Consider the following 11,088-nt stretch of genomic DNA (forward strand, 5'->3'; position numbering starts at 1 on the left):
CTTTGTCCGTATACAGAAAAGTCATCCATAAATACTTCCATGATGTTTTCGAGAAAGTCGGCGAATATTGCCATCATGCATCTTTGAAAAGTTGCAGGGGCATTACACAGACCAAACGGCATTCGTCTATAAGCGAAGGTACCAAAGGGGCATGTGAATGTTGTCTTTTCTTGGTCATCAGGGTGAATTGGTATTTGAAAGAAGCCTGAATAACCGTCTAAATAACAGAAATGTGAATGTTTTGCTAATCGTTCTAACATTTGGTCAATGAATGGTAAAGGGAAATGATCTTTTCGGGTTGCTTTGTTTAGTTTTCTATAATCAATGCACATTCTCCATCCCGATTCGATTCGTTTAGTTATAGTTTCCCCTTTTTCGTTTTCAATAACGGTTATGCCTCCTTTCTTTGGTACAACGTGTACAGGACTAACCCATTTGCTATCAGATATAGGATATATAATACCTGCTTCCAATAACTTGGTTATTTCTTTCTTTACTACCTCACTTAGGATCGGATTTAGTCTTCTCTGGTGTTCCCTAGAGGTTTTACCGTCTTCTTCTAACATGATGCGGTGCATACAAATAGAAGGGCTTATTCCTTTAAGATCGGTTATGTGGTATCCTAGTGCGGTTGGATATTTTCTTAAGATATGTAGGAGTTTTTCTGTTTCGAGTCTTCCTAGATCTGCATTGACTATCACAGGTCGTTCAAGTTCTAAGTCTAGGAATTCATATCTCAGATTTTTGGGAAGTGTTTTCAAATCAGGGGTTGGTTTGTTAAGACACTGTGTAGGGTCCGGTGTTATTGCTAAGCATTGTTTAGATTTGTCTTCTAAAAGATAGTCTGATGATTTGTCTTCTCCTGACTCTGCTTCTTTTATGCATTCATCGATGATATCCATGAAGTAACATGTATCTTCTATTGCAGGTGCTTTCAAGAATTGGGAAAGAATGAATTCAATTTTCTCTTCACCTACTTCGAAGGTGAGTCTTCCTCGTTTTACGTCTATGATTGCACCGGCAGTTGCTAAGAATGGTCTTCCTAGTATAATAGGTGTAGTATCATCTTCTCTAATGTCCATAATTGTGAAGTCAGTGGGAATGTAAAACTGACCTATGCGTACGGGAACGTTTTCAAGGATTCCTACAGGATATTTGATGGAACGATCTGCTAGTTGTACAGACATTTTGGTCGGTCTTAATTCTCCCATTTCCAGTCTCTTACATATGGATAAAGGCATAACGCTAATTCCGGCTCCTAAATCGCATAAGGCTTTGTCGATGACAAATTTTCCTATGTGACAGGGTATAGAGAAGCTACCCGGATCCTTGAGTTTAGGGGGCATGTTTTGGATTATAGCGCTACATTCGGCAGGGAGTGTAACGGTTTCGCTATCCTCAAGTTTCCTTTTATTAGAAAGAATTTCTTTTAAGAATTTAGCATATGAGGGCATCTGCGTAATAGCTTCGGTAAACGGAATTGTAACGTTTAATTGTTTAAGGAGATCGACAAATTTTCTAAATTGGCCTACATCTTTGGTTTTAACAAGCCTTTGAGGGTAAGGTATAGGTGGTTTGTAAGGTGGTGGAGGTACATAAGGTTCCTTCTTTTCTAGGGTATCCTTATTACTCTCTTCCTTTTCCTTAGGTTCACTTTCCTCAGTAGATTTCTTAGGGTTTTGGTTTTCTATCCTTGGGTCAGACGGTCCTTCCACTTCCGTTCCACTTCTTAATATAATTGCATGAGCTTGGCTTCTCGGATTAGGTTGGGGCTGTCCAGGGAATGTACCTGTTGGTGCAGCAGTAGGTGCTTGTTGTTGAGCTACTTGAGATATTTGTGTTTCTAACATTTTGTTATGGGTAGCCAAGGCATCTACTTTGCTTGCTAGTTGTTTAAGTTGTTCGCCAGTGTGTATGTTCTGGTTTAAGAAATCTTTATTGGTTTGTTGTTGGGAAGCTATAAAGTTTTCCATCATGATTTCCAAGTTGGATTTTCTAGGGGTATTATTGTTAGAATTCGGTTTCTGATATCCCGGAGGTACAGATGGGGTTTGATTCGGAGACTGTCCAGGTGCGTATAAAGCATTATTACTCTTATATGAAAAGTTTGGATGGTTCTTCCAATTTGGGTTATAGGTATTCGAATAGGGGCTTCCTTGAGCATAGTTTACTTGCTCTGCTTGGATCCCAGTCAAGAGTTGACATTCCGCAGGAGTGTGGCCTTGGATTCCACAGACCTCGCAATTCTGAGTTATAGCAACCACGGCGGTTGGAGGTGATACGTTTAAACTTTCAATTTTCTGGACCAAAACATCCACTTTTGCATTAACGTGATCAAGGTTACTTATCTCGTACATGCCAGTTTTCGGTTGAGGTTTTTCCACTGTTGTTCGTTCGGTTCCCCACTGATAGTGGTTTTGGGCCATGCTCTCGATAAGCTGGTAAGCATCAGCATAAGGTTTGTTCATTAGTGCACCACCTGCAGCGGCGTCTATTGTTAACCTTGTATTGTATAAGAGACCATTATAAAATGTGTGAATTACTAACCAGTCTTCCAAACCATGGTGTGGGCAAAGTCTCATCATGTCTTTGTATCTTTCCCATGCTTCGAAAAGAGACTCGTTGTCTTTCTGTTTAAATCCGTTTATCTGGGCTCTTAACATAGCTGTTTTGCTTGGTGGAAAATATCGGGCAAGAAAAACTTTCTTCAACTCGTTCCATGTGGTGACTGAGTTGGAAGGGAGAGATTGAAGCCATCTTCTAGCGCTATCTCTTAATGAGAAAGGAAAAAGACGAAGTCGAATTGCCTCTGAAGTGACACCATTAGCTTTAACAGTATCTGCGTATTGAACAAATACGGATAAATGAAGGTTTGGATCTTCGGTAAGATTTCCAGAGAATTGGTTCTGTTGCACAGCCTGCAACAACGAAGGTTTAAGTTCAAAGTTGTTTGCTTCGATTGCGGGTGGAGCAATACTTGAATGCGGTTCATCTTGCGATGGAGCGGCGTAATCTCTAAGAGCACGAGCTGGTTCTGCCATCTCGGTTAAAGAAGGAAAAATGTTTTTGATATCAGGAAGGTTTATAGGAGGGAGATTGTTTTCAGCACGATATTCCCGAATTCGTCGTAAGACTCGGAGATATAGTTCGATATCGTTGATTCGTAAATAGAGCGGTTCGCCTTGAGAGCGAGTGCGTGGCATACAAATCAACGAAAGAAAGAATAGAAGAAAAAAAAACCTTAGTCTCTACAGCGTAACGGAAGAGTTACGATATCGATTGAATAAAAGTCCCCGGCAACGGCGCCAAAAACTTGATCGCTCGACTGGGTGAGTCGAGAATGGGATACAAACTGCAAGTGCACAGTTCTATCGCGTAGTTTTAAAAGATATCGATCCCACAGGGACTTATGAATCGATATACCGTTATCTAAAGTTACTACGTAAATCTAAGGTGAAAATGTTTGATTGTTTGGGGAAAAACTAAGAGCTAAACTAATGTCTAGATTAAATATTAATAAAACGGATATCGGTATGTAATTCATCAAAACTAGGGAATCAAGTCTTTGTCGGTTTCTAGGTTTTTAAAATAAATCGTTTCAGTTAACTTTATTGGTTAAAGGTTTTATCTCAAACTCTCGCTCTGTTGAATAAACCATGATTTTATATTAATGTTGCTGTCACTTATAATTAAGTCAAAAACCATATTTTGAAAGCAATAAAGTTGCAGAAACTCTTTTTAAGAAAATACTGACCGTTTTAAACACCCTTATCTCAAACTCTCGCTCTGTTGACTTAGGTTATATGATTAAATCCAAATGCTTAACTCTCGTCCTCACATTCAATCTTTAAAAATACTTTTTGGAAAAGGTCAGAATTTAATTAACTCTAAAACTTGCTCTCGCCCTGATCTAGAATTAATGCCTAACTCACACTGTCCAGTCAAAACCTCAAACTCTCGCTCTGTTGGTTTTAACTTCTTTATGTTCTTTACTTTTGTAAAAAATCTTGTTATTAAACCTGTAAGTTGAGACCGTAAAAAGATTGATTCTAATTTTAAGTTTAGATAGACTGACTCAGTCTTGATCCCTTATTCTGCTTACTTTACATACCGATACCTAGGCAAATTAGCCAGACATGCTAAATAAATAAGAATTTATATCATGCATAAACAGACTCATTCCAGGCAGGCAATATGAATAAACAATAGAATAAAACATTAAAAATTAAATAACGATTAAAGAACCTGAATGCGTAATACAATGGTCTTGAACACTCCACCACAAGCCGGTAGGATTTGTTCTTCGATTCTTCAATTAAGCAGTAAAATAAATCAAGGAAATAAAACTCGAATATAACGTAAGGTTAAATCCGGTATAAAGTTGCACAATAGTTTCCGGTGTAGAAACTATTATGCGAAAAATATCTAAAAGCTAAAAAAACGGGAAAGATAAATTGCAAGGGAAAAAAAAAAGAAAGTAAAGCTTGCAAAAGAAATAAATAAAATGAACAATGCTGGAAAGGAAGAAAAATAAGCAAAGGCGTGAAAAGTAAATTTGGCAGAGCTTCCGCAAAACTGAGCGTGCAAAAACTGTGTGTTCGGTAAAGAGAGGAGATGGCTATTTATAATAGCCTTGGTAACTGCCTTGCGTTTCCTACGAGTCTTCAGCATGGCTAAATACACGGCTTGGGAATAGGACACGAAGTCCTCAACGTTACTTCCATTCTTCTGAGAGCGTAACTTGCGCCAAAAAGCTAGTGGACTGGTGTGACGCTCGTCACACCATGTGTGACGTCCGTCACAGGGCTACTTCGCGTGACGCTCGTCACAACCCTTGTGACGCCCGTCACAGGGGCAACGTGCGCTTTCTTTTGGGCTGGGCTTGGTCTTGGTTATTTGTTTCCTTTTTATTGCTTTTTACACCTCCTTTTCTTCCCTTTTTCACTTTTGCTTCAAAATGGGTACCTGATGTAAATAGAAAAGAAATACTGCATAATATCTGATAAAATGGGATAAATTAAAGTAAATGATAATATAATCTAATTAAATTAAGTCTTAAAATGTGATATAATTTCATGTTATCACTCACAACAAGCAGGCCTGACATTGCTTTTGCTGTAGGTGTTTGTGCTAGATATCAAGCTGAACCAAAAGTCAATCACATAAACCAAGTGAAAAGGATACTGAAATATGTCAATGGCACCAGTGACTATGAGATGTTGTATACTCATGGATATGGATCTATGCTGACTGGATACTGTGATGCTGACTGGGTTGGAAGTGCTGATGATAGGAAAAGCACATCAGAGGATGTTTCTTCTTGGGGAACAACTTAATATCATGGTTTAGTAAGAATCAAAATTGTGTGTCCCTGTCCACTTCTGAAGCTGAATACATAGCAGCTGGAAGTAGTTGTTCTCAACTGGTTTGGATGAAACAGATGCTGACTGAATACAATGTCACGCAATATGTCATGACATTGTACTGTGACAACCTGAGCATTATAAATATTTCTAAGAATCCTATTCAGCACAGCAGGACAAAACACATTGATATTCGTCATAATTTTATTAGAGAACTAGTGGAAGAGAAAATCATAGCCATGGAGCATGTTACTACTGAAATGCAATTAGCTGATATATTTACAAAGGCTTTGGATGCTAATCAATTTGAATGTCTAAGAGGGAAACTAGGGATTTGTATTTATGAGAATTTATAGCAATTAATTTGAAGTGGAAAAGGTAATAAAAATATTGTCTACCCACTTAAAAGAAAGTGCCCCATTTATGCTAAATCATCACCTAGTATTGGAACTTCCATCTATAGCATTTTCACACGCAACCTCTGCTCAAACACTTCCACCTTCCTTCAACTTCATCAACCTTCTCTGCTAGGGAAACAGAAACCGTTCCACAATATCAACAAGATGTCACAACATCCTTCACCTTCTGGTTCTAAAAACACCAAACCTGCGCACAAAGCTAGAACACCCTCTATGGACTTTCTTAATGAATACACTTTGAAAGTGATTCCCCTGTCAGTCATCCCAGGCGAAGCTCCTGGTTCATCCTCCACTGCAGGACATACTCAAGGTAACAGTTCTAATAACCCTAGCTCTAAGGATGACATGCATCATACTGATCGTGTAATTAGAAATCTTGTAACGAGGATCCTTAATGAAGGACACTCAGTAAAGGGAGTTTCTACTCCTCTATCGAGAAGGGACCCCTCTCCCGAGGTTGAACCTCACAATGAGAAAGATGATGAGTCATCTAGGTCTGAAAAAGATATAGCTGCTAAAGGATTATGCTCTTTAGGGAAAACCTTGCATTGTAAGAAATCTGTAGATGCTTCTCAGTCTAAGAAGCATGACTCTGCTAAGAAGGTGTTTGACTTGGAAGATGAGAGCTCAGATGATGAAGATGATAACTTGCTTCATCACTTGAAGCCAAGTGTTGCTAAGAGGATGAAGACCAGAAAGGGTAGGTCTGTGGCTGAGATGGTGATAGCCAAAACTGCTAAGAAGGGTACTGGTGTAGGCCCCTCAAAGTCTTGGAGTAAAGTGGAGGTAAAGAAGAGAAAAGTAAGAGAATGTTATGATTCAGATGAAGATGTTGAAGAAGATGTCCCTGACATCTCTCCTATCAAAAGGTCAACTGTTAGAAAATCCCCTGCTAAAGTTGTTGCTGTACACTTGGATAATATTTCCTTCCATATCGAAGATGGAGCAGCAAAATGGAAGTTTGTTCTCCAAAGGAGAGTGGTTGTGGAAAGAGAACTGGGCAAGGATGTTGTGGAGGTTAAAAAGGTCATGGACCTGATTAAGTCTGCTGGATTAATGAAAACTGTTAGTAGGTTATCTCAGTGTTTTGAAGGTCTTGTTAAAGAATTGGTGGTGAACATCCCTGAGGACATTGCTGACAAAAACAACAAAGAGTTTTGTAAGGTGTTTGTTAGAGGAAAGTGTATCAAGTTTTCTCCAACTGTGATTAATAAGTTCCTATGAAGAGGAACAGAAGGTGCTTGTGAACTAGAGGCCACATACAATGAGGTCTATAGGGAAATAACTGCTAGACAGGTCAAGGAGTGACCTAGCAAGAAGCATCTCCCTGCTGGAAAGCTAACTGTGAAATATGCTTCTTGCACAAGATAGGGTTAGCAAACTGGGTACCAACAAATCACATCTCTACAATCTCAAATGCTCTTGGAAGGTTCATATTTGCTATTGGAACCAAGCTTAATTTTGATTATGGTAGATTCATGTTTGAACAAATTGTCAAACATGCTTCTACAAATGCAGTGAAGCTGCCCATAGCTTTTCCCTCAATGATTTGTGGGATAATCCTGAGCCAGCAACCTGGAATTCTGAGCACAAGTGATATTCCTAGTAGAAGAAAACCCCCTGCCAGTTCATTACAAATTATTTAAAGGCAGTCATGTCAATGACATTGTCATGACATCTGTTATGAAGAAGCCAGCCTCTCAAGGTGGTATGATTGTTGAACTGAAAGAGACTTGTAAGGAATTGGAGACTGGGATAAGGGTGGCTAAAGCCAGGAAAGAAGCTTTGGAAGTTCTGATTAATAGCTTAGAGCAAGGTGATAGAGATAATGTTGGACAAGCCAAGGAAACAGAAGCCCACACCTCTAGTGAGAGGTCTGAATCTCAAGATAAATCAAGTGGCAGTTCTGGTTCTGAAGCTGATGAAGATGCTAGTTCCTCTGACTGAGTTTTATTGAAGATTGCTTCCCCTTTTATGATGATGTGCTGTTCTGGATGTTCTGATGGTTTTTTTGGAAGTCTTGTTTTGATGCCTTGATGTAATTTTTGGGTTCTCTTTGATGTCTCTGGATTTTATCTCAACTTATATAGCTGTGTTTGTTTGTGGTTCTGTAACACCTGACAATATGTTTTAACATTCTATGTGACATTCTCTTTGACTAATAGACATTTATTTTGTCTCATTGGTCTCTTTGGTCTATTTTGACTAAAAAGGGGGAGAAGTAGCTAAAGGAGAGCTGCAGTTAATATGTGCTATGAAGTAGTTATGCTATAAACAAATGACAGATGATGTTGAAAATGATGTTTTGTGTAGTACAGGTGATGTTGAAGGTGATGTCAGATGGGGTGATAGATGTTACAAGTATTGTTGAAGGAGATGTCTGTGTTGAACAGACTTAGGGGGAGAAGAAGCACATATGTGTTTAATATGTGTTTACTAGTTGCTATTATAGCTAGTAAATGTGTGTTTTATTACTTCTGCTGCTAAACTGCTGATATGTTTTTTTTACTCTTGTGAACAAATGGTCTGATGTATGTTTTAACCAAAATTTGCCAAAGACGGAGTTTGTTGGTTCTATGTGTTGGCAGCAATTTGGGTAAAACCTAGAGTGTTCACAAGTTGTCACAAGTGTTGTCTTGACATAAGATAACATGTACCTGCAAGGTGTTTAAAATGTGAATATGCAGGATTTTACTGAGATGTCAGACCCGATGTCATGACATCTGTATACAAAACATTCAGTCTGAATGTTATGTATTGTGTGATTGCGTTTTTTATGCTAATCTATGTATGATTGAAGAGATGATTAAACGCGCCCTCAATCAGTAATTACAACCAGATTGACTTATTTTCCAATGAGATATAATCAGCTGTCATGAGAAGATATGAATGGAAAATAGTTTTAGGGTTTTATGATGTCCAAGCCCAACCAAACGATTCTATAAATAGGGCATGGAAAACCTGGTTTTACACACAAGAAATAACGAACGAAATATTGAGAGAGAATAAGGGTTTTAGTATTGTGTGGTAGTGTGTATTGTAAGCCATTCATTCATCCATAGATGATTGAATTGGACTGATTTTTGAGTTGTAATTTATCCACTCTAAGCTTTGAAGCATGAGTGTGTGTTTACTTGATTGAAGCTTTTAATCAAGATCAAGTAAGTGTCTTTGAAGAGTGTCTTCTTTTCATTGGAATTCTTGTTTTATATCACTGTTGTGATTGAGGGGGAGTGAGTAGGATCTCATATCTAAGAGTTCTTAGGTAGAAGTCACACGTGTAGAGATTAGGTGAAAAGACTATAACTTGAAGTTGTTTACTGAGAGTCTTTGAACTGATTCTGTTTAGTGGATTTCCTTCCTAGCTTGGTAGCCCCCAGACGTAGGTGAGTTTGCACTGAACTGGGTTAACAATTGCTTGTGTCTCTTGCATTACTGTTCTTTATCTTTTATCCTGTTTGTATTGTTCAGATATTAGTGTCGTGACATTACCTTCGACATCTCATATCTGATACCAGAATTTCAACAAAGGAACCATCCAAATGAACTTAAACTAACATGTAACCTAAGTTTCGCATCTAAGTTCCTAAATATCATCTTCATTTACCACCTTAATGTCAAAAGGCTTCCATCCATTGTGCAGATAGATCCCTACAAAAACAAAGAAATCAAAGGCTATGAGTCTTTACACAACAAGAAATAAAATCCAAATCATTCCAAGAAATTAAGGTCAATTCAATAGCAAACCATCACAATCCAAAAATAGCTTCATGTTTCATCATGTGCATAGCCTAACAATTTAGTGAGCACCAATTTTCCATAAGATTTAAAACCATGCTAACCATTACCATACAAGTTGAATCAAACAGAATTTCTTAAATTCCTAACAGTCTAACCAGATATTGAAAGCATTGAGTAATTCTCACCTTCTTAAACACTCTCATTGTCAAGTACAAGGCCAATTGACTGACTTTAATCCCACCCTCCAACAGAACTGCAGTGTTGACATAATTTAGTCATCAAACGCAATGAGCTTCACTTGAAAATTCACAAAGAAAATAAACATATCACATATTTTCTTCATTAATACATACTGATATAATAGAATGATTAACACAAGAAAATATCTCCTAATAGTGACTAACTTCATCTAAAACTTAAAGTCCACAATCATTTTCCAGCTTTGATTTATTAGCTTACTGGCATGATAACACTAGTTTTTGGACTGACCATAAACATAGCAGCAGAGCACAATGAATCCAAGTTTTAACTGAAATTTGATTTAACTTCACAATTTCTCTCCAACTAACACTAATAATAGAACTGAACCCACTCTTAAACCACCATCACTCATTTACCTTTCCCTCCACCAATTCTCAACTGTTCTTCTAATTGACGAATAAAACCTCAAGTCAACCTTTCAACAACCTGCTACAAACCCTACAAACTTGTGACATAATGAACTTCAACATATAATTTTTTATAACAGGGTAAAACAACTTCTAACCTATACAAGTACCTTAACAAAAAACCAGTCTCAGCTTACATGCTAGCTCCACCATTATAACAACCAGTGAGCATTACCTTTAACCGAACCACCTTTAATCACTCAAATAACAGCAGTGGGTCGAGCCCTGGACCGTTTGGACAACAAACCTTGGCAATGCGTAAACCAACTCAATCAAACGCCAACGCGAACTGTAAGACCCCAATTTTGACCCTAAGATCCCTCATGCAATCTTATCATATGCATTGGCATTGGGATCATACCTTGGCATTAGCATTAGCATTGCAATCTTACCCCTCTTTCATTGGGTTTGTTTTGGGAGAGATTGTAACACCCTTCTAAGATACCCCAAATGTATTTAATTTAAAATAATAAACATGTATCAATCAGAGTATTTATGCCCTTCAAGGGTGTCACACAATCACTTCACACCATGTTTCAAAACACATGTCATGCTCTTTATTTAATCAAATAGACGTTTGCATAAATCGCAGCGGATATAAACCAAATCAATCAAAACATGTAACATATTACATGCAAATAGTTCAACAACTACAATAAAACATATAAAACATCCCGTCCCGATGTTACACCTATCAGAGCACGACCCACTACGGAGACCACACTAGACTCCAAACATTAGCTTCTACTCAACTCATTTCTCGTTACCTGAAAAATAGTTGTAAGGGTGAGTTCCTCAATCAATATAATGAGTATTATAGAATATCATGTTATGTTAAGTGATTCAACACACTTCATCACCCTAATCAAAGCACACATTCAGGAACAGCATATTAAT

General features: G+C 37.9%; 1 pseudogene; it reads left to right on the forward strand.

Annotated features, from left to right (window-relative positions):
* The first annotated feature begins 2,556 nt into the window (after positions 1-2,556).
* On the forward strand, positions 2,557-2,656 carry LOC127109063 (uncharacterized; annotated as a pseudogene).
* Positions 2,657-11,088: the final 8,432 nt, after the last annotated feature.

Source organism: Lathyrus oleraceus, chromosome 7 (assembly GCF_024323335.1).
Source record: "Lathyrus oleraceus cultivar Zhongwan6 chromosome 7, CAAS_Psat_ZW6_1.0, whole genome shotgun sequence".
NCBI classification, from domain to species: Eukaryota; Viridiplantae; Streptophyta; class Magnoliopsida; order Fabales; family Fabaceae; genus Lathyrus; species Lathyrus oleraceus.